The 24,861-nt window shown below is 47.2% G+C and overlaps 1 protein-coding gene across 3 annotated transcripts in view; it reads right to left on the reverse strand.

Moving 5' to 3' along the window:
- TFDP2 (transcription factor Dp-2) overlaps positions 1 to 20,939 on the reverse strand; it is a 147,003-nt gene extending 126,064 nt beyond the window's left edge. The window contains exon 1 of one of the 3 annotated variants that reach the window (XM_058661370.1): positions 20,687 to 20,939. The gene's annotated coding sequence lies outside the window, so the exon portion shown is untranslated. The remainder of the gene's footprint in view (positions 1 to 20,686) is intronic. The other 2 variants (XM_058661362.1, XM_058661364.1) reach the window with 2 other exon arrangements.
- Positions 20,940 to 24,861: the final 3,922 nt, after the last annotated feature.

The raw sequence follows: 24,861 nt of genomic DNA on the forward strand, positions 1-24,861 counted from the left end.
GAAGACAAGTGGGGAGGGGAGAAAGACAGAGGGGACTTCGATCCCCTGGCTGACTCCCTTGGCGGCCATGACAACCAGGGCCAGGCCAGGCTGAAGCCAGAAATTCCAGCTGGATCTCCCATTTGGATGGCAGTGGCCCAAACACACAGGTAACCTTCTGCTGCTTTAGCAGGTGAATTAGTGGTGAGCTGGATTACAAGCAGAGCAGCCTGGGTACAGTGTGGTAGCCTAGCGGCTAAGTTCTCGCCTTGCATCCAACGGGATCCTATGCATCCAACAGGAATCCTTCCATCCACATCCCTGCTTGTGGCCTGGGAAAGCACTGGAGAAAGGCCCAAAGCTTTGGGACCCCGCACCCATATGGGAGACCCGGAAGCAGCTCCTGGCTCCTGACTTCAGATCAACTCACCTCTGGCTGTTGCGGCATGTGGGGAGTGAGTTAGCAGACAGAAGATCTTTCTCTCTGTTTCTCCTTTTCTTTATAAATCTGCCTTTCCAATAAAAATAAATAAAGCTTTAAAACACAAGAAGCTGCAGCAATAGCACAGCAGGCAAGATTCGAACTGGTACTCATGTCAGTGTCAAGAGCAGTGGTTTAATGTGTCACACCACAGTGCCAGCCTGCAGAGCAAATGTTTTAAAAAGGCTTTCAGAATCACTGACATTTTACACTTTAAAAAGCAGGTGTTGGCCAGTGATTTGGAGCAGGGCCACGTGCTTCGGTCCCTGTACCCAGGTGAGACCCAAAAGAAGTTCCTGACTACAGCATGGCTCAGCCCTGTCAAGGCCATTTGATGAGCAAACCAACAGATGGAAGACCTCTGTCTCTATAACTGCCTTTCAAACACACACACACACACACACACAAATCAATAAAATGCAGAGGCAGGCATTTATTGAGGTGCTTGACTTCAAGTTCCACTTCCATTCCCAATTTCCTGGCAATACACAGCTCGAGAGGCAAGGAGTGATGGCTCAATGAGCTGGCTCCCTGTCACCGGTATGGTATACGGAGCTGTGATGTGCCTCAGCCCCCAACGATCTAGGTATTTGGATAGTGAACCAGCAGATGGCAGCTCTGTTTCTCTGCCCCTTCGTGTTTCAAATACTTTTTTTAAAAAGAAAAGGTTATGTTTATATTCATTTCCAACTTTTAATTTTTTCAAAATACTTGTTTTGTATGCTCAAAATGCAGAGTTACAGAGACATAGAGGGAGAGACAGAGAGGTCTTCCATCTGCTGGTTCACTCCTCAAATGACACCAACAGCCAGGATCCGGGCAGGCTGAGCCAGGTTCTTCCACATCTCCCATATACGAGGAGGGGCCTAAATGCTTGAGAATCTTCCTCGACTTTCCCAGGTGCATTAACCAGAAGACAGATAAAAAATAAAGCAGCTGGGACTCAAATGGGTGCCTACTGGGCATGTTGGCATCACAAGCAATGTTATAACCTTTTAAACTCGCCGCTCACCAAAGGTTAGATTTGCCAACCACCAGGGAAAGAATAACTCAGCCAAATATATGAAAAGAATTTAGATGGCCTTTACTTCAGGGAACCACGGTCACGGGCTTCCTTTCCCCATGCAGCAGAAAGGACAGACCTGAAGGAGTGAGCTGCAGAGCAAGAAGAGCCCGGAAGAGACGGGGAAGGGCTGTTTAAACTCTCCTTGACATGGAAGCTGAGTCAGGGATCACCTCGGCCCTTATTGGTGGGGGGATATGGGTCTGTGCCCCTCATCGGTACAGCGGTGGTCTCACCGCCTGAGGGGCCGGCCAGAATTCCGCCATCCGTTCCGGGTTTGGTTGGAGGCAAACTCCACCCTTCTCTGGCCTCTGTGATAGCCATCACAACCCACTATGTCACAACACCAAATTTTAATTCTTAAGATTTGAGCAATAAAAGATTTATGTGAACTCTTACCCAGATGATAAAAACCAGTTTGCACTACAAGCAATCAATAACATGACACAGATAATAGTGAAATATTACAAAATATTTCCTCGTTTACTGGTTGAATACATATCTATTGACTGGGCCTTCAGCTGTTTTAAAGGTATCACTGAGCATTAAGTGCTGAGCACTAAACATACTATGGAAACAATGGTAATCTCCCCTCCGCAGGGAGAGTTAGTTGTGAAGGTACATGCTGAGCCAAGAGCTGCACAAATAATCACAAGTGATAAGACACAAAAACTACACAGAAACTAGCAAAATCAGAAAAGTTGCAGCTGAGTTCACCAAAAAGCACACAAAAACCAATCGAAATCTGAGTGACTGACCGTCAAAGAGAAGGGTATGGAGGAGAGGAAGGAGAGTGTGTGGTAGTTCCTGGGCAAACACGGCACACAAAGTCACAGAACAAAGCCTAAAGAAAGACTAAAGCAGATGCTGCAACATCTGAGCCACAGCTACCGAGACGGAAACATCTGTGTGTTCCAACGCTTTCATACCATCAACACCAGCTGCATTCCATTTTTCAGTAAACGAAATACTCACTCAGCCCTTGAGTGTACTCAGTTTGGCTGTATTTACCATGTGCAGTCCACTCATCTATCAATCAAACCCCTTCACCCACCTGAACAAAAGCACCTCCTATTACTAAGGTATTATTATTATTATTACTATTACTATTATTGATTTACAGAGAGAAGGAGAGACAGAGGAAGAGGTCGTCCACCTGCTAGCTCACTCTTCATATGGTTGCAATGGCCGGAGCTGAGCCAATCCAAGCCAGGAGCCAGGAGCTTCTTCCGGGTCTCCTATGCAGGTGCAGAATTCCAAGGCTTTGGGCCATCCCCCACTGCTTTCCCAGGCAACAAGCACGCAGCTGGATGGGAAGTGTAGCAGCTGGGACACAAACTGGCACACAAATGGAACACTGGCACTAATAGGTGGAGGATGAGCCTGCTGAGCCACAGCGTCAGCCACAGAACAAAACTTCTAAGGTCAGAAATAGAAAAGAATTGTTGCTGGTGCTCAAATTAGCTTTCACAAAACTCATGAGTAAATCAGTAAGGCCAGGGCCTCATGTCTGCCTTCATCTGACTGATTTTATTTAACATAAAGTTTATAGCAAACTTGCTTATCTTACTCTCAGGCCTGAAGCCAGTAATATTCAGCAGAAAGGAGTGACAATAAGGAGCCAAACATCAGGCAGGGGCACAAATGAGCAGGCACAGCTCCACTTCACCCAGTCAGTTCATGGAAGCACAATTCCCACCTCTTTACCTGGCAAAACCACAAGATGGCTGACCTGAACTGACATGGTTCTACAGTAAAACCCTAAGGCAGCCTTCATTTCAAACACATGTAACAGATTACCAATATTTATCATTTATTCTCAATTAGTGCAAACAAAAGTCTGAAAGATAACACCTACTTCTGCTCCTTTGCAAGAAAGAAACAACATTAGATGTGAGCACTCAAATATAAAACAAAGTCCCACTTCAGGATCTTGCCAAGAACCTAACAGACAGGCTCTTTTAGGAAGCAGCACATTCCAGATTTAAAACTGTTAGTTCCCAATGAAGAACAACTGTGTGCATTAGAGCACCTGTTACACACATGCTGCTCAGCAAAGCCTCCTTTCCGGATCAGCTCCGATTCCCATTAGTAACGCAAACATCACGAGTCAGCCCTACTGCACCCATCGAAACAGGCTGCACATGCCTTGAAGCTATGATTTTGGGGGCCCAGCACAGTGGTCTAGTGGCTAAAGTCTTCGCCTTGCATGCACCAGGATCCCATGTGGGCGCCAGTTCAAATTCTGGTGGTCCTGCTTCCCATCCACCTCCATGCTTGTGGCCTGGGAAGGCACTTGAGGACAGCCCAAAGTCTTTTTTTTTTTTTTTTAAGATTTTATTATTATTGGAAAGCCAGGGTATACACAGAGGAGGAGAGACAGAGAGGAAGATCTTCTGTCCGATGATTCACTCCCCAAGTGAGCTGCAACGGCCGGTGCTGCGCCAATCTGAAGCCGGGAACCTGGAACCTCTTCCAGGTCTCCCACGCGGGTGCAGGGTCCCAAAGCTTTGGGCAGTCCTCAACTGCTTTCCCAGGCCACAAGCAGGGAGCTGGATGGGAAGTGGAGCTGCCGGGACTAGAACCGGCGCCCATATGGGATCCCGGGGCTTTCAAGGCGAGGACTTAAGCTGCTAGGCCACGCCGCCGGGCCCAGCCCAAAGTCTTAGAACCCTGCACCCGCACGGGATACCTGGAAGAGGTTCCTGGCTCCTGGTTTCAGATCAGTGAGCTCCGGCCACTGCGTCTGCTTGGGGAGTGAATCAACAGACGGAAGATCTTCCTCTCTGTATCTCCTCCTTTGTATATCTGACTTTCCAATAAAAATAAAATAAATTTAAAAATGAATTAAAAAGAAAGTATGATTTTGTTATTAAAGTGAACAAACAAAATACTGCATACAGATTATGAGTACTAGCAATGGCTCTACTTAATCATAGTCCATGGAGAAGACAATGGGACAAGCTAAAGGAAGCAATCCAAGAAGGAAAATGTTGCCACGGGGTTGGCACACTCATGTAGCAAGCTAATCCTCCACCTATGGTGCCAGCATCCCATATGGGCATTGATTAAAGTCTTTGCTGTTCCACCTTTTTTTTTTAAACCTCATTTTAAGCATATGCTAAAATCAAAGATGGGGTACTACGCGTTTTGCTAATATAATCACTATGTGATATCCAATCAAGACAGTCTGGTCATCTTATGTTTTTTTTTCAAGATTTATGCATTTGTATGCAAAGTCAGATATACAGAGAGGAGGAGAGAGATCTTCCATCCATTGATTCACTCCCCAAGGGGCCGATCCCACACCAGGAGCCCAGAGCCTCTTCCAGATCTCCTACATGGGTGGGTGCACAGTCCTAAAGCCCCAGGCCATCCCAGACTGCTCCCCATGCCACAAGCAGGGAGCTGAATAAGAAGTAAGGATGCCAGGATTAGAACATGCATATGGCATCCAGGATATGCAAGGCAAGGACTTGCCACTAGGCTACCTCGTCAGAACTGCTGTTCCACTTGTGATCCAGCTCCCTGCTTGAGCTTCTTCAGGGTTTCCCACACAAGTGCAGGATTCCAAGGCTTTGGCCGATTCTCAACTACTTTCCCAGACCAAAAGCAGGGGTATAGATGGGAAGCAGGACTGCCGGGATGTGAACCGGTGCCCATATGCGATCCCTACACATGCAACGTGACTACATTAGCCAGTAGGCTACTGTGTCAAGCCCAACAATTTTTTAAAATGTATTTATTTCCCTTGCCTCCTCTCCAAGTCCCCTTCCCCTGACCAAATTTCACTACAGTTTTACGATAGTATAGCTCTTCATAAACAGTCACATGTTCATCATTGCGGGCATGGACAATGGCAGAGAGTCCAGCATCCCGTTGTCAAGATGCAGCTAACAGTTTCATTAGTGGTCCATCTTTGATCTGGAAGTAGAGATGCACACTGCACTGCATCCTCACATCTGGACATGATAGTCTGCATTACACAGTCACCACACATCCCTCTTCAATGAAAAGCCTCAACACAAAATCAACAATAGGAAGAAAAATAGACATTTACAACGCCATGAATTTCTCAAGATGTTTTGATAGTTCAACAGTCCTGAACTGCTGACGACCCCACCACTGCAATCACAATGAAATCCCTCCTGAATCCACTGGCTGCTATAGTCCACCTTGGTGTCTCCGTCTGCCCAGATCTTCACTGCCAACGACTGGCTGGGGTAGTTGATCAACTTCTTCTATCCTCTGTCCTCTGCCACGGTACCAGGTGTCCTCTGGAGGCTTCAATGTACTGCATTATTCTTCATGCGCATTTGGATATGCTGTCCTCTGCTCCGTCTGAGCCACTGAGAACGCCCAGCTCTGACACATCCACTCCCACCGTCAGCCCATGGAACCTGCAATTCTCTCCACGGTTAGGGTGCGGAGTCCAGCAGTTCAGCTGGTAGGGAATCGCCCAAGAAACCTAATATGAGGCCATCACAGACCTGATTCTTGTATGTGTGTTTGCCAATACAGGGTCCGGCACCGTGTGTGACCCAAATCAGCCTATGCATACACACTGGTAGCTGCAATTGCTGGGTCAGTTCTGTCTCCAGCCTCGTGTTTTACAAAACACCGATGAGTGTTGGAGCCCAGCCCAATCCTGTCCACTTCACACTCGGCCTTCACGTAAACCAGTGGGAGCTGCAGCCTAGTCGGAGTTAGCCACAAAAACCCCCACCAGGCCCACCTCTGCCCTGGTTCCTATGTTTGCCAGTATGTACAGAAGACTGGTCTGGTCTGTCCCATATCCCATTCAGCTCTCATACATGTTGATGGGTACTGAAGCCCAGTTCGTCCCAACCAGCCCCACTATCCAATCCACACTGGTGCCAACGGGTGCCACCATCTTTCTAGGCCATGCCTATGCCTGACAGAATCTGGCCCCTGTGCCAGCATCTGCCAGCTGATGCTGCGGCAAAGCCTAATCAATCCACACCAACATTGGCTTATTCATGTACCAGACGGTACAGTCAGCCTAGCCTGGCTTTTCCCTGATCCAGCTCACATGTAGGCCATCGGATGTGGCCCTGCCCGGCCTTATCTTCCCCCATGCCAGTTCTCATGCTCACCACTGGGAGTAGTGGCCCAACAAGGGGGCCTTCACAGCCCCCTCACTGGGGCCATCCCCACCACCCCCTGTGTTTCGCATGTGCTGTTTGGGTGTTGCCACCCAATCTGGCACAGCCCCCTCACCCCAGCATTTGCCAGTGGGTGCTGTAGCCTGGTCAGGCCAGGCCCACCCCCAATTCCAACTCACGCTAGCATGGGCTATAGCCTAGGCCAGCTCTGGCAGGTCCCAATCCCGGCCTCATGTGGACTAGCTGGTATTGCACCCTGATCCGGCCCAACCCACACTCCATTCTGGCACTCGGATTCACCAGTTGGTGATATGGACTGACCCAGTCTGGCCTTCCCCCAACCTACACTAAATGTTTGCTGGTGGGTACTGTATTTTGCAGGCCCAACAATTTAAAAATTTATTTATTTGGATGATACAGCAGTTCAGTAAACATTCCTATATGCTCACTGTATGTATTTTCCTGTGAATACTTAAGTGGAAAGAAACATGGACTTCAGCCTCTTTCAATGGTACCATGATTGACTTTTTCACTTCACAAAGCCCCTTAAGTTTTACCATAGCATAACCTCTGTGTGGTGACACTAGAGAGCTGTATTTTGATTGTGGTGGTGGCTGTATGAATCAATACATGTGGAAGTGTGCCACAGACCTGCACGGGGAGTATCAGCACAGAGGTCAAGGCGAGCTGTGCTTACAATGTCACCATCCCCAACCACAGCACCGATTTCAGTCCTGGCTGTTCTGTTTCTCATCCAGCTTCCTGCTAATGCATCCTGGAAGGCAGCCAATGGTGGCTGAAGAGTTTCTACCCCTGCCAGCCGTGTGGGAGACCAGGCTGGAGTTTCCTAGTCAGCCTGTCCAGCTCTGGCTACCGCAGGTATCTGCTACCGCAGGCATACCGCAGTGGGGCTGCTACAGTGGTGTAGACCTCTGTCTCTCTATAAATCTGCCTTTCATTTATAAATAAAGAAAAATAAAAACAAAAATGGGCTGGGGTATCTGCTCAACTGGCTAGTCCTCCACCTCCAAGTGCCAAGATCCCATATGAGCACTGGTTTGAGTTCTGGCTGCTCCGCTTCCCATCCAGTTCCCGGTATGTGGCCTGGGAAAGCAGTAGAGGAAGGCTCCAAGCCTTGGCACCCTGGACCCATGTGGGAGACCCACGTAGGAGACCCCTGACTCCTGGCTTTGGGTGGTTCAGTTCCAGCCACTAAGGCCATCAGGGGAGTGAACCAGTAGCCGGAAGTGTCAATCTTCCTTTTCAATGAAAATAAATAATTCTTAAAAAAACAAAACCACTAATATCAACAGTCATGACCATTAAAGGAAAAAAAAAAGGAAGCACAAGCAATGGTGGGAAGCTCCCCCGCCCCGAGTTGCTCTGCCTTTCAAGTACATGATCACAAAACATTTTTTTTAAATGCAGGGGTTTCAAAATTGGTGAAATTCAAGTAAGACTGTCTAGTTAATTGTACCATGCCAGTGTCGATTTCCTGGCTTTGATAATGAACTATAATCATGTAAGATGTTACCACTTGGTTGATGAGTATTAGTAGCTCTACATTCTAGTTTTGCAACCTCTTGTGAGTCTGTAATTACAGTACAAACTAGAAAAGAAACTTCATAGCTTCTTCTTGATTTGCTTAGTACTTCATATTCTTTTTTTAAAAAGATTTATTTTTTTTTATTGGAAAGGCAGATATACAGAGAGGAGGAGAGACAGAGAGGAAGATCTTCTGTCCGATGGTCCGCTCCCCAAGTGGCCGCAACGACTGGAGCAGAGCCAAGCCAAAGCCAGGAGCTTCTTCCGGGTCTCCCATGTGGGTGCAGGGTCCAAAAGCTTTACGCCATCCTCAACTGCTTTCCCAGGCCACAGGCAGGGAGCTGGATGGGAAGTGGAGCCACTGGATTAGAAACGGTGCCAAATGGGATCCCGGGGCGTTCAAGGTGAGGACTTTAGCTGCTAGGCCACCGTGCCGGGCCCAGTAGTTCATACTCTAACATGGCTGAGAAACCAGACAGTATGAAAGGTACCTGGCGCAGTATCATGCTCCTAATGCTGTCTTCTCCTCCCCGCCTGCATGTCTCTGTTTCTGGCCCATCCCACTGACACCCTCCATGGAAAGTTACAGTCTGTGTTTACGCACTACCTGGAGTTTCTTCCAGCACTGTAAACAATACAAGCACATCCTATTTTTTCCATTTCATATTGTTTCGTACCTTGTTTTGATATTTTTTGGGGGGGGAGGCAGAGCTACAGAGCAAAAAGGGAGAGACAGGGAGAAGGAGCGCTCTTCCTTCCACTGGTTCACTTCCCAAATGGCCTCAGTGGCCACAACTGGGCTGAAGCCAACATCCAGGGGCTTCTCCCACTTCTCCCATGTGGATGCAGGGGCCCACACACATGGGTCATCTTAGGCTGCTTTCCCAGTCCATTAGCAGGGAGCTGGGATCAGAAGCAAAGCTGCTGGAACCCATGCGGGAGGTTGGCACTGCAGGTGGAGGCTGAGCCTGCAGGCAGCAGCTTTACTTACTTAGTAGCCACAATGCTAGTTCCTTGATATTCAAATTTCAAGATCTTGCCATAACACAACAAAGAGAACGGCCTCATTCCTTTTCACAACTTCTTAATTTTCTGCTACATAACATTTAAGCAGTTCCAAAATGTTTATTTTGGTGTAAAAAAAATTTTTAGAAGAAAAAGTAATAAAGTTGTAACATAGCCTGCATGTGTACAATTGCTAAGGGAAGACAATATGAAATTTGAATTCTAAACTGTCTTTTAAAAGCAAAGGTGTAAAAATTCATTTTCAATGAGAGGAGTTTCAGTAGATATTTAATAAAGAACCTCTCAAACGATGTATGTTAGAGAATGGAAATTATTCTAAGCTCAACAAGGAACAATAAAACTTAAATATATATGTAAATAAGCATAATCTGTATAAAAATATTGAGATGAATTTCAGAAAATGAATAAAGAAGGAAAAACTAGGAAGAAATACAGCCAGAAAGAAATACAGGACAACAACAGAAGGGATCATCTGGATCAGAATTAAAGGTGGCCTCTCTATTGCCTAGAAAATATTGTGTTAAATTAAATATGCACCTTAAAAATTTTAACCCAATCAGAAACAGTATAAAAGAATACCCAAAAGCAGGCAGGAGAGAACAGAAGTAGTAAGAAATGGCAGTAAAGAGCAACGGTAGAAAGAAACAGATTACTTAAATTCAACAGAATATTCTATAGCAATTCACTGACGATTCACACTGGCTACAGGTGAATGGCCTAGTGTTTGAGGGACCTATGTTCCGCACACAAGCACCTGGGCTCACCCTAGCTCTAGTTCCTGACTTCAGCTTCCTGCTGACACTGATGCTGGGCTGCCTCACTTCATTGGGGTTCCTGCCACCCACGACGCACACTGGGATTGTGTCTCCTCCTCCAGGCTTCCCCTCTTCCTATCTCCAGTCAGTGGGCATTTAGGGATGAACCAGTTTGTGTGCAACCTGTACATCTGCCACTGACATAATAATCTTAAAAGACACTGAGTTAAAAATCAACACAAGGGCCCATCGTATGTCCCAGCGGTCCCACTTCCCATTCACCTCCCTGCTTGTGGCCTGGGAGCAGTTGAACACAGCCCCAAGCCTTGGAACCCTACACCCATGTGGGCAATCTGGGGGAGGTTCCTGGCTCCTGGCTTCAGATTGGCACAGCTCTGGCCATGGCAGCCATTTGGGGAGTGAATCAGCAGATGGAAGATCTTTCTCTCTCTCCTCTCTGTGTATCTGACTTTCCAATAAAAATAAATAAATCTTTAAAAAAAAAACACAAAATAATAAAACCCAACTAGTATTTATAGGAAACTTAGCTGAAATATGCCCACAGAAAACAACAGAATTGAAAAGGAAAACTGATGTGACTCTGAATATAGGTAAATGGTCTTTATCCTGTAAGAGCATCATCCAGGACTGCAACGATACCAAGGCTACAGGCTCCAATAGGCAGCAGGGCCTACCGTCAGACAGACTGCATACGCCGAAATGCTCCGTGAAGTGATCCAGGGCTAAGAACTGCCTAGGAAGCACTGCACTGGCAGGCAAGGAAGAGCACAGCACACACAATTACACCTGTGCCTGCCCACCACCCCCAGACTGCCACAGTTACTTACCGTACCAGGCTGCTTCAACAAGTTCAAGAAAAAAAATGAACTCACTGCGAAAAAAGGCCTCCAAAGCTCATGAAAATGTATTTTATGATAAAACTGCATGGATTTCAAAAAGTTTCAGACCCAAGTAAACCTGTTTCCATGCAATTTCTCCATGAACCTTTCAAGCATCATCATACAATTTTATACACTGTTAGATGCATTCTTTCTTTTTTTAAAGATTTATTTATTTTGGGCCCGGGAGCGTGGCCTAGCGGCTAAGGTCCTCGCCTTGAACATCCCGGGATCCCATATGGGCACCGGTTCTGATCCCAGCAGCTCCACTTCCCATCCAGCTCCCTGCTTGTGGCCTGGGAAAGCAGTCGAGGACAGCCCAATGCTTTGGGACCCTGCACCAGCGTGGGAGACCCAAAAGAGGTTCCTGGCTCCTGGCTTCGGATGGGCACAGCATCGGCCGTTGCGCTCACTTGAGGAGTGAAACATCGGACGGAAGATCTTCCTCTCTGTCTCTCCTCCTCTCTGTATATCCGACTTTGTAATAAAATAAAATAAATAAATCTAAAAAAAAAAGGTTTATTTATTTTTACTGCAAAGACAGATTTACAGAGGGGAGAGACAGAGAGAAAGATCTCCATCTGCTAGTTCACTCCCTGAGTTGACCACAATGGCCAAAGCTAAGCCAAGGCCTTGGGCTGTCCTTGACTGCCTTCCTAGACCACAAGCAGGGAGTTGGGTGGGAAGTGGAGCAGCTAAGACGAGAACTGGTGCCCACATGGGATCCCAGCACATTCAAGACGAGGACTCCAGGCTAGGACAGTAGGCTACCTCAACTCCAACTTTCACAGGCATTTGGGGAAAAAAAACCAGCAAATCAATCATCTCTCTCTCTGCATCCCAAATAAAACAAAACTAAAAGTTTAATAAATAAGATAGAAACCCGTTGCCAAAATGTAAAATTACAAATTGTCCTCCCCAGTAGTCTCTTCCAATCAATGCTTCATTTGATGAGGTTGTTATAAGTACCACAACCAGATTAACAGTAGGAGTGCTATGTAAAATACAGGTGAATTTAAGTTATATAATTAGTAACAAAACCAATAAACACTTGGAGGATAAAATGGCAGAGAAGTCCAATAGCAACAAAGATGACTTACTCAGGATAAATTGCATGAGAAAGACATAAGGTCTAAATACAAGTCTACAGAAAAGCCTGGAGACAACTGTTCACAGCAGCATTACTATCATGGCATATACATTAAATTGAAAAACTTGGCAATACAAAGGTTAAAAATTGATAGCGTACTACAGTAACAGACTTTAAAAAGCATTACACCAGGTAACAGCAGCGTTCAAAAATGTCACATATGGTGTGATTACACTTAAGCATGATATTGAGAACAGACAAATCCACAGCAATAGGAAGTTGACTAGTAAAAACAGGATGAGGAGTGACTGCCAATGGACATGCACGTTCCCTTTAGAGTGATGAAAATCTGCAATCAGTTGTGACGGTTGCCCAAATTCAAGAATATGCTAAAATTACTGAACAGTGAACTTCAAGTAAGTCAATTTTGTGATAAGTGAATTACAACCCAATAGAGTTGTTTTTGAAAGATGAAACTGGGGCAGGTCTTGTGGCACAACAGATTCAGTTGCCACTTGAAATGTCCAGATTTCTTACTGGTTGGCTTCCAGGCCTGCCGACCCTGCTTCCAACCCAGACGTCTTTCCAATGCAAACACGGGATTCCAGGTACGTGAACAAAGATAGCAGTGAGGCAGAGGAGAAAGAACTCAATCCAAACACATGAGGCCGTGTAGTTCATGAAATGCGACGTCAGCAGTAACTGGGTGGGATCAGGCTCCTTTCTGAGAACTTTCTAATTGCAGGAAGATACATGGAACATAAAATTGACCTTCACCATTCTTAAGTGTCCACTGCAATGGTTTTAAGCACGTTCATGTTGTGTAGCCAATCTCCAGAACCTTTTCATCTTGCAAAATGGAAACTGTGACCCATTATCCAAAATTATTCCCTTCTCTCATCTACTGGTAACCACTATCCTCTCCTTATGAATTAGAGTACCCTCGATACCTCCTCTCAGTAAAAAAATAAACAGTATGTTTGTTTTCCTTGTGACCGATTTATCCCATTTAGCATAATGTCCTGCAGGCTTAACCATGCTATAGTATGTGTCACAATGACGTTCTTTCTCATAGCTGAGTAAGTCTATATATGCTGCATTTTTTTATTATCCACTCACCAGTTGATGATGGGTATTTTAAACATCGTTTTTAAACATCTGGGCCTCCCACATGGGTGGCAGGCACCCAACAACATGAGCCATCTTCCCCTGCCTTCCCACGTGCATTAGGAAGAGGCTGGATCGGAAGCAAAGCAGCTGGCATTCCAAACTGGCACTCCTGTATGAGATTCAGGAGTCCCAGAGAACTGCTTAAGGAACTATGCCACACATCTGCACCTCTAGTAACTTTTTGAGGAACAACCATACTATTCCAAACAGTAGGACATAAGCATTCTAATTTTTTTTTTTGGGACAATATTCATTCTAACGGGTGTAAGGTGGCTTTGATCTGCATTTTCCTAATGCTTGCTGATTCTAGGTATATCTTGGGTTTTTTGGTGTGTGTCTGCTTATCAACCACTAGTGTATTTTCTTTGAAGAGAAAGCATTTTGCCTATTTTTAAATCGGAATATTAACAATATTGTCCTCAAACTCATGAAGGCAATGTCTTTCCATTTGTTTGTGTCTTTTGTCAATTTCAATGTAAAGTCTTGGTTTAATCCGCAGATGGCTGCAACTGCCAGGGCTGGGACAGGTCAAAGGCAGGAGCCAGGAGCTTCCTCCAGGTGTCCCATGTGAGTGGCAGGGGCCCCAAGCACTAGGGCCATCCTTCACTGCTTTCCCACACACTTCAGTAGGGAGCTAGATAAGAAATGGAAAGCCAGGACTCAAACTGGAGCTCACGCGGAATGACAGCACCGAAGGCAGAGGATTAGGCCCCAAGTGGGCTTTTCTTTTATGACCTATATCATGTTGACATAGCTTCTCTCTAATTCTACTGAACGCTTTCATCATGTAAGGGTGTTGAATTTGGTCAGCGTTTTTATATAAACTGAAAATGTGGATTTGTAAAATCAATACTGCTGAACACTCGTGTGGAAAATGACAGAAGTAGATCTGTACCTAACACTACAGACAAGAATAAATTCTTAAAGGAACAGGATGCCAACGTAAAAAAAAAAAAACACCTGGGCACACACACCAGCTCATCCAAACAATCAAGGAGACCACCACCAAGGATAAAGCCTGTCAGCATGATCAAGGAGAATGAACTAAAAGCCCCGTGGGTCCTGAAGAGGATCTTGGAGTGGAAAACCTGAAGTAGAAAAACTGGTGAGATTCAAATGAAGTCCAGTTATCAACCATCGTAGTGCTCCTAACTGTTCTAAACTGAAGCCAGATACTAGCGTGGGGGGACGGGGAGTGTAAGACAGAACTCAGCTCCTGACACCAGGGCCCTGAAATTGCCACAGCTCAACCCCTCCTGAGTTCCCGTTCTCAGCGACGGCGGAGCACGCCCAGGCAGCAGGGACTTCGGACCCAGACTGAGTTCCCAGCTCTTCAACCTGGCCCTCCCCTGTCCACAGCAGGCAAGAGATGGTTCCTGTCTCTCTGTGCAGCTCTCAAATAAATAAACAAATCTTACAATGAATTTAAAATACACCTTTTTAATGGAATTTTATGGAATTAGAGCAGTAACTATAGAATTTATAGCTATAAACATGAAAACAACAAAAAAGTTGACACAACTGAAGGTGACTTTCCTGTCAGCAGTTGGCACAGCTCCCCAGGGGAGGGGACTCATGACTAGACAAGAACGCCAGGAAGGGCCCGGCGCCGTGGCCTAGCAGCTAAAAGTCCTCGCTTTGAACATGCCAGGATCCCATATGGGTGCCGGTTCTAATCCCGGCAGCTCCACTTCCCATCCAGCTCCCTGCTTGTGGCCTGGGAAAGCAGTCGAGGATGGCCCAAAGCCTTGGGACCCTGCACCGACATGGGAGACTGGGAAGAGGTTCCAGGTTCCCGGCTTTGGATCGACACAGCACTGGCTGTTGCAGTCACTTGGGGAGTGAATCATCAGACGGAAGATCTTCCTCTCTGTCTCTCCTCCTCTCCGTATATTTGACTTTGTAATAAAAAATAAATCTTAAAAAAAAAAAAAAAACGCCGGGAAGTACACCAGGGGTGATTTCTGGATCAAGGAGTGGATTACACAGGTGCATTTAGTGAGCATCCATGCTCCATAAGCATTACACACACAATTTTTGAAATCTATCACGCTCCCAAAAATGCTTTTTTTCTTTTCCAAGGCTTAGTCTTATTTCTAGAGATTAGGACAAAAATATGAGAAATTTTTCCTTTTGAAAAATTTAAAATTGAAAATAGCCAAATATTACCACAAGGGGACATGAGTAAACCAAACCCAGGACCTCAGGCCTGGAAGAAGTCAGAAAGCAAGTGGGTTCTGACTTGACATCCATTATCCTATCCTCCCCAGCAGGATGGGCATTCACACACAATAACCAAGTGCTCAGGAGAAGTGATGGTTAAGAAGGAGGGCTTCCACAAGAGCCATCAGATAGGGCAGGACTCGCACCGAGGTAAAGTACTAGAAAACAATCTGTGAGAACTTCCTGTTTTAGAGAAAAGTCTTACAAAAGCCGACTGGTGACTTAAGTTGAAAACACATTAAGTAAGTACATTTCATCATCAAAGCTGCTTTATTTGGTGTACTGCCGTCAGAACTCTAAAGCAAAAGGAGGTAATGGGTGGAGAGGTATTCTACCCATCTTCAGGTAATTAACAGGATAAACAAATCAGAAAATGTTTTATATAAATGAGGAAGATAAATACATTTAAGAGTTTTGCGTTTTCATTCTAGCTCAATTTGCGTCCAAGTTTCTGTGCAGGTGAATTGCTGGAGTAAATTTTACACAAACAGCAAGAGTTACTAAAGACACCCAAAGACTCTAATCCTGACAAACATAAATATGCCCATACTAGGCAGGTGCTAATCGGGGCTCTGCTCAACAGTGTGGGGGAATTCTTCATTCGCAGCTACAGCCAAAAGGAGGAAGGGAAAAAGCCATTGTTCTGTGATTTTTCTGGGTTTTTTGTTTTGTTCTGATGACAGGAGCTTGTCCTATCATTCTTGGTTTATGGCCGTCCATTCAGTTTCTCTGTCACACTCCTGCTCCTGGCAACAGCACACAGCCCGGCATCCTTGACCATGAAGGCCAAGGGTTTTTCAGATGTGGCACTGCCCCCATTACCGCTTTTTTGTGGCTATTTTTCATGCTTTTTGGAAAACTTTACTTTTTTTCATGGAGTAGGTCACTTCATGAAACTCTGATTTCCTTTGAAGCACTTCTTTTAATTTTTAAAGAAATCAAGGATCTATCATACAGATCTTTTAGAACGATGTATTTATGTTCTAAAGAAGCTGGTTCATAGGCATACATCTTTCCTCAATCCGTACTTGTTTCTGTTCCCAGTAAGCCTGTCAGTCTAATAGAGCCATACAACTGACAGCCAGGACTAAAACAGATAATGAAAATACAACTGTACTTAAGACAGTGCATACAAAATTGCACAGAAATGGTCTGTTTTGGAATTATGGTACAGGGATGCTACTGAAAGGAAGAATAATAACAAAAGCTAATTTTCAAGTCCTTTACTTACATTTGCAACTGAATGTATTCACAATACTCTAAGGAAAAAAAAAAAAAAACAAACAGGATCATACTGGGCTGATCCAACCAAAAAACATCAGTAAGGACCCTTTTGGATTCTTCAAGCTACCTCACCCACTCTGCTTTTCCTCATATTTATCAAGTTTGGGGGCTGAAACCATGTCCTTTCCTTTTGTCAACCCAGGCAGTACCTCACCCAGGGCCCACAACACAGCAAACAGGCCACAGCACTCGCTGAGTGACTCATAGCAGCAGTGAAACAGGGCAGTCATCGGCTCTCCTGTCCTAGGGTTTGGCTGTGAACGCCTACCATCCTTCAGAGTAATAAGGAAGGGCTTGGATTTGCAAGAACAGGAAAGAAAGAATAAGGGAGTTGGCAAGCTTGCAGGATTAAAACTCTAGATAGATCATTAGAGATGATTACAAAAGGGAAGAATTGATTTTGAAAAGATATCTATTTATTTTTTAAAATAAAGATGATGGGCCTACTGTGGTAGTCTAGCAGCTCAAAGTCCTCGCCTTGCAAGCGCCAGGATGCTATATGGGCGCCGGTTCTAACCCCGGCAGTCCCGCTTCCCATCCAGCTCCCTGCTTGTGGCCTGGGAAAGCAGTCAAGGATGGCCCAAAGCCTTGGGACCCTACCCCATGTGGATATCTGGAAGAGGCTCCTGGCTTTGGATCGGCGCAGCTCTGGCCATTGTGGCCACTTGGGGAATGAATCATTAAACGGAAGATCTTCCTCTCTGTCTCTCCTCCTCTCTGTATATCTGCCTTTCCAATAAAACTAAAATAAAATATAAAATTAAAAAATAAAATAAAGATGACTCTGCCTGCCATGCATAAGGACTGGAGACAGCAAAAGCCTGAAAGAAAGAGGGCGCAAAAGGCCCCAGCCACTGCGGGCCTGTAGTGGGGCTCAGTGGATGGGAGAGGGATGCTTCTCCCCACACTGTCTTAAAAATAAATAAGCAAACTTTTTTTAATTTCTTTTTTTTTTAAAGATCTTCCATCCATTGATTCACTCCCCATGTGGCTGCAATGGCCAGAGCTGAGCCAATCTGAAGTCAGGAGCCAGGAGCTTCTTTCGGGTCTCCCATGCGGGTGCAGGGTCCCAAGACTTGGGCTGTCCTCGACTGCTTTTCCAGGCTACAAGCAGGGAGCTGGATGGGAAGCGGAGCACCCAAGACAGGAACCAATGCCCATATGGGATCTTGGCGCACACAAGGCAAGGACTTTAGCCACTATGCTATCACGCCAGGCCTTCTAAGCAAAATTTTTAAAAAATGAAATTCAGTAAATGCAAACTTAAAATCTGACCAATACATATTCTGTTAAAGAATCAGGCAGAGCATGACTTCAAAAGTTGGCAGAACCTGGACAAAAAACAATTCATGAATCCAGCTGACTACAAGACCAGTATCGAGGCAACATGCATATTGCACTAAGATGCCAGGGATAATTCCGAAAGCTTTACACATATACATCAATCGCTTCAATAACCACATGAGAGAAGAACTATTATTAACCTCATTTAACAGATGAGGAAACTAAGATTCATAGTGTTTGCATAATATATTCAAAGCCACCCAGCTAATAAACTTTATAATGTAAATCCAGGAAAGCTAGCACAACAGTTAATGTGAATTAACAGCAAGAAAGATGTGATTGTGGAATCAGCAGGCCTATTCTTAAACATTCTTTAAAACAAGCAAGGTAGGCCAGCACAGTGATTCAATAGGCTAATCCTCTGCGTTCAGCACTGGGATTCCATATGGGCACTGGCTCTTGTCCCTCTAGCCCCACTTCCCATCCAGCTCCCTGCCTGTGGCCTGGGAAAGCAGTCAAGGATGGCCCAAAGACTTGGGACCCTACACCCGCGTGGAGAATTGGAAAAAGCTCCAGGCTCCTGGCTTTGGATCAGCTCAGCCCTGGCCGTTACAACCCCATGGGGAGTGAATCAGCAGACGGAAGATCTTCTCTGTCTTTCCTCATCTCTGTATACCTGACTTCCCAATAAAGATAAATAAATCTTAAAAAAAAAAAATAAGGAGGCACAATACAACAGATTAAGCCACTACCTGTAACACTAGTAGCACCAATTTCAGCGCCAGCTGCTCTACTTTTGACCCAACTCCTTGTAAATGTGAGTGGGAAATCGGTAGAAGATGACTCAAGTGCTTGGACCCCACCACCCACGTGGGAGGCCTGGGTGAGCCTCCCCGCTCCGGCCTTCAGCCTGGCCCAGCCCTGGAGGCTGATGCCCTTGGGGAGTAAGCCAGTGGATTGGAAGGTCTCTCTCTGTACTCTGCCCCTCAGAAAAAAACAAATAATTCCTTGAAAAACAACAAAAAAAAAACTACTGTACAAATACTGCTTCAGAAACTAGGAATAGTCGCACACACATATAATTTGCAAAAAAAAAAAGTCTTAAAGGGTCACAAATCTATCTTTAAAGGAACTTATGCTGTATTCCTCAAGAGTCACCCAGTCCAGACAAAAATGGGAAAGATTCAAAAGTATGAACAGGTCTATTTAAAATAAAATAATCTTTAAAATCTATGACAGGCTAAAATCTCTGCTTTAACAGAATTCCCAATTTAGGCTTTCTGGTTTCCTCTGAGATCTGTTATGATACACGTTACAAGAAGTGTTGAAATGATGAAGATTTCAAATCATACAACGATCACTGTGACCCAGATGCCTGCAGTGGAGAAATGACTGGGACCACACATTTGCAAGAAGGTGTGTATGGTGGGGGGGACAGGCACAAGACCACAAAACGACATTCTAGAAACCAGAGAAGTGATTTTCTTTCCTATAAAACCAGATGAAGAGAACTGAAAACCTTTTGCAACAAAGGGCAAGTACCACATGGCTGAAAGTGCCGCGGGGACAGTACTTCCAGACAGCGTGTCTGCCTGGCGACTCCAGTAGCTGCAAGCACTCAACGCTCTAAGAGATAACCCACACAGCCCAGGCCAGCATCTAAGTGGGGCACAACCAGGCTCTAGGGTTCCCCAACAGGGGAATACACACTGTCGTTAAGGACAAATTATAGAAACAGGACAGCGTGATCAAGCTGCAGCCAAACCATAGGCTAAACAAAGGAAGGGGAGAAGAAGAGGAGGTCCAGGTAGGAACTACTTCGATTCCGGTCCTGATGATGACCTTTAGAGAAGAGATTAAAGAGTTCTAAGCATATTTATCAGGTAAAGTAAGAGGAAACCATTAAGAGAAAAATGAGTGCGTAGGTGGAGGGGGTAGGAGAGGAAGGCTGTTGAAATCAAATGGAAAGACAACACTTGAGTACGGTTTGGGGGCGACTCACTCCAAGGCAGCAGGCGGGAGAGGCAATCTGCGCCCTCCCAGACGGAAACAGGAAGAGACCGGAGGGCTGCGGGCGAGGAAAGAGGGTAGAAAGGGGTCCTTTCACCAAGCAGCACCCCACGGGAAGCCACAAGCCCCTGCATCACGCCCTGCACCATAACTCAGCCCCGCAGCCCCTTGCCTCGCGGCTCGCGCGCAGCTCGTACTTTTCGCACAGCGGAAAAGCTGCCTACCTCAACAGCCAAGCAGGGAAGGCGTGCGGGTCCAGGGCCCAGGGCCGCGCCGAAACCTTGCCTAAGCAGTGTGGGCTCCCAAATCATGCCGCTCCACTTTAGACAAAGTTCCTTTATGGGGCACACAAAGCTTCCCAACTCTCTCTTTTTTTTAACCCACCTGCCAGAGACAGACGTGGGTGAATGGGTCACGGAAGCGGCACCAGGATGGCAAGCCGGCCTTCACCCAGTCCAGCCAGAGCGAGGAGGTGGGAGGCTGCCAGTCCTTCCCCGCCGTGCCCAGGCGTGACTCAGGGACCTCCCCTCCCCTCGATGCGCAGGCTGTGTGTAGGAGGGTGACCTCCGCGGCTGCCCGCTCTCCACCAAGGCCTGGGGGAACCAGGCGAGAATAAACAGATGCGACTCTGGGGGTGACTCCGAGGAGGGGCCCTCCAGGGCGCAAGGAGGGAAACCTGCCCGGAAGCGCGCCAGGCCGGGTCCAAAGGCCCCTCGGCACGCGGAACCCGCGCCCTCGCCCAGGACCTTACCGCCGCTCGGCTGCAGAGGACCAGGAGAGCCGCGCAAGGCTGGCAGGGCCGAGCCAGGGGCACGTCTTCGGGCGCCGGCGCGGCCAATCCTCTGGCGCGCGCGCCTGGTGGCGGCCGGCTGCCGGCGGACCCACGCCCGGAGAGCCGCACGGCCTTGCCCCTCTCGGGAGCCGGGGAGTTCAGGGCCGCCTCCTCCCCTCGCTGCTCCCGGAACGCTGACCGTGCTCGTGCCCTCGGGACTCGCCACCGGAGCGCCGGCCGGAGCGCGCCCCGCGTGCCGCGAAACACCGCGCTGCAGCGCGAAGCTCCTCCGACTGGTCCGCCCGCACCCGGCTCGGCCGCCTCCCCACTTCCCCCGCGCGAGCTTTGGCGGCGGAGCAGCACAGTGCACGCCGATTGGCCATGCGATGCGTGACGTACAGCGCCGCTTCCCCCGGATAGGCCGATGCCCGCGGTGCGTGCAAGGAGTAAACAAACCCCGCCCCTGGGCTGCCCAGGGGTGGGCGGGGCCACGCGGCGAAGGGGCGGGGCCTGGGGGCGCTCCTCCCCGCGCCCCCGGATTCTCCCCAGCGGAGACTCCCCAAGGGGTCGGCGGCCGGCCGAGACCTCGGCGGTGCACGTTCGGACTCCTGGGCAGCACGGCCTCCTCGCTCCCATCAGGTGGCCGTCCGGCGCATCCGCCCCCACGGAGCAGACAAACCTCATCTCCTAGAGCCAGGAGGGAGCTGGGGCCTGGGGGCGGGGGGCAAGCACTGGGCGACCCGCTGCGTTTGAGGAGTCGCAGGGAAAAGGGGAGTGCAGTCTAGCCGCCGAGTGGGGCCAGGCTTGGGGCCAAGTGTGCAGCTGCTTCCCGGTCTTGGTTGAGGCGAAACCTCCGGAGGTTGTCCAACACCGGCAAGTTAAGAACCAAACGGAGCCAGCTTGCCCTGCCCTGCAGCTGTGCGAGTACCCAACTCCATGTCCCCTTAACTCAGTATTAAAAGACTGTATCTTTTTTATGCAACCCCCCACACTGGAAAACTCATTTTAGCTGCGCGTTGGAGGTTCAGAGGTGCGTAAGATGCGCGCTTTTGTGCTGCAGGAGTGAGGCACGAAAACCAGCACAAGTGTAAACGCCTAACCTGGCTGGTTTCACACTGTTCAAATTTTGTTCTGCATTTTGGATGCTGGAGACACATCCCTGAACAGAAGAGATCAAATTTCCTGCTCTCCTAGGGCTTCTTGCATTCTAGTGCGGGTGCAAAAAGTTTTAGCAAAACAAGTAAGCAAAGTAAAAAGGAAGCCACGTGGCACGGCCATGGTGTTGCAAGTTAAGCCTTTCTGGGCTTGAGCGTTCTAGTCCCTGCTGCTCCACTTCCCATCCAGCTCCCTGCTAATGTGCCTGGAAAAGCAGCCTAGGATGGCCCAAGTCCTTGGGCTCCGGCACCCTTGTGGGAGCCTTGCAAGAAGCTCCTGACTTTGGATGGACATAGCTCCAGCCCTTGCAGCCATTTGGGAAATAAACCAGTGGATGGAAGATTGATATTCTGCCCCCCTTCTCTAACTCTGCCTTTCAAATAAAAAGAAATCTTAAATAAAATACCATGCCATGTGCTGATAGGAGCTAAGAAAAAAAAAATTAAGCAGTGCCTGTTGGAGGGATGGCTTCAGTCTTCAGTGAAATGGTCTGGGCTGGTGGTCATGAGGCCATGTTGTTTAACACAGAAAGGAACAGGGGGAGGTGAAGATCACCTTTGGATCTGGGTGGGGTGCAGAGACGCCCTCCATATCCCTGGTGGAGGTCAAGTCCTCAGAGGCCAGGAAGGCCAAATGCAGTCTGCTGCAGACAGAATCTGACATGATCCTATTTTCCAGGAATACCTCCTTCAGGATGTGTCTAGTTTACAGGAGAAATCTGGGTCATATCCAACATACACTTGCCCCTCTGGGAGTTAGAGACAGTGGGCAAGCCTGACCAGTACCTCTACAACAAGGCACTCAGTCCAGCAGGGGCAAAGCTTAGGGACCACCCCAGCGTGGTGCCTGAGGAGCCGTCACAGAAACAGACATCTAAGGCATCAGGGTTAACATGTAGAGCAGTGACTAAGGAGCTATAACTAAGGACCACTTTATCTACATAGTAAGGTTAGTGCTACATGTTGCAGCAAGGCAATAACTGGGGGGGAATTCTCCCTAAGTTCTTTAAGGATGAGACGCTGACCATAGCATTAAGTTGCACTCTATAAAATGGTTGATACCTGCCAATTTTCATACGGCTCAACTCACTCTTGACATGTTAATGTAAGCAGTTTACTAGATAGCACATTCAGTAAGTATTCAATAAATGGTAGCCATTATTCAGATTCTTCTAGAAGAATGCTTTGGTGAAGTGGTTTCCAAATCAATGTTTTGTAACACCTTCCAATGCCACCAAGTATAGTGGGCAGGAAAGCTTCAAATTTTCCACTTACTAGTTTGATCTAGCTGTGAATTTCCATGACCTAATCAGGCTATGCTGGAAAAGACAGGAAATGCTAGTTTCACAGCAGGCCAAGAAATTCACAATGAGGAGGAACAGCTTGGTTCCCAGGCCAAGAAACTGAAAATTCTCCAGCACAGAATAAATTGTTGAGTTGCTCCTGGGAAGAAAATACATGTTAATCCATTTTTCATTCCCACTCATAGTTCCAATTTAGCAATTTGTACAACAGTAAGATTCCTGTCTTCTCTCTCACTTCCCCAATGAGGATCTTATTTCCTTTGGAAAGGAAAACACAGCTACCACCATCTCCAGTGCCAGACTAGATGTCTGAGACGTGAAAGAACACTTATTGATTCAGCAAGCACTTATTAAGCACTTACTGTATGCCAAAAACTGTTCAAGACATTGGAAATACGAAAGCAAGTGTCAGAAGTGCATTACTTCTTTGTCTTGGGAACACCACCAGTTCTCCCACAGCTCAGCTTCCCCTGCCTCTTATCTAAGCATTTCGTCCACATAACGGTCCCCCAACCGTCTATCTCCAGCTTTTTCCCCATAAAATTCTATTTGCCTTTCTGAAATTTCTTTCAACTTGTAATGACTTTTTTGATACCTGTATGCCATTAGACTATAAGCTCCATTAGAGTCAGAGCTAGTCCTCTGATTCATGGCTGTACCCTCAGCGCTTAAGAAAAGTTTAAATGCATTTCTTTCTAATTCGAGAGACAAGGAGATGTCCCATCTGAGGGTTCACTCCCAGGATGTCCGCAACAGACAGAGCCAGATGGTACTGGAGCCAACACCAGGAACTCAATCCAGGTCTCCCACAGGAGTGGCAAAGAACTAATTACTTGAGTCATCACCATTGCCTCCCAAAGTCTGCATTGATGAGGAGCTAAAGTCAGGAGCTTGAGCAGAGTGGAATTCAGGCTTTCTGATCCAGGATGGATCACAACTGCTCCTTCTAGAGGTTTTAAAGGATACTGTAGAATGAATTCGAGTGCCACAAGTCAGCTCACATGCCAAGAGGGGAAAGGTACAAATATAGGTACCAGTCTCACCTACTTAGAAATATTGAGGCCACAGAACAGCCCACAAAGAGCCCTGTGAAGCAGGCAGCTCTGTTAGTTAAACCTGAGGCCCTTCGGCACCTCCCTTCTGTGGCGCCAGGCACCGCCTTCACCAAATGCAACCACAGGAGCATTCAGCCTTCCGCCTTTACCACCCTCAGCAGCCACCCACAGTCTCAGTAGAGGTTCAGCCTCGGGTGTGCCCAGATTGGGCAATCACACTAGGTTCCTAGGCGGGCCCTGTAGCCTCACCTGCCACACCTCACCCCTGCAGTCGAGAGGTCCTCAGGAACACATTTGCATCCCACACAAAGTCTAGTGGAGGTCAGAGTTCAAGAGACTTTGTTCTTTTTTTTTTTTTTTAGATCTATTTATTTTTATTGAAAAGGCAGATATACAGAGAGGAGGAGAGACCGACAGGAAGATCTTCCATCTGATGGTTCACTCCACAAGCAACCGCAACGGCTGGAGCTGAGCCAATCTGAAGCCAGGAGCCAGGAGCTCTTCCTGGTCTCCCAAGCGGGTGCAGGATTCCAAGACTTCGGGCCGTCCTCGACTGCTTTCCCAGGCCACAAGCAGGGAGCTGGATGGGAAGTGGAGCTGCCGGGATTAGAACCGGCACCCATATGGGATCCCGGGGCGTT

This window comes from Ochotona princeps, chromosome 3, assembly GCF_030435755.1.
Source record: "Ochotona princeps isolate mOchPri1 chromosome 3, mOchPri1.hap1, whole genome shotgun sequence".
NCBI lineage: Eukaryota > Metazoa > Chordata > Mammalia > Lagomorpha > Ochotonidae > Ochotona > Ochotona princeps.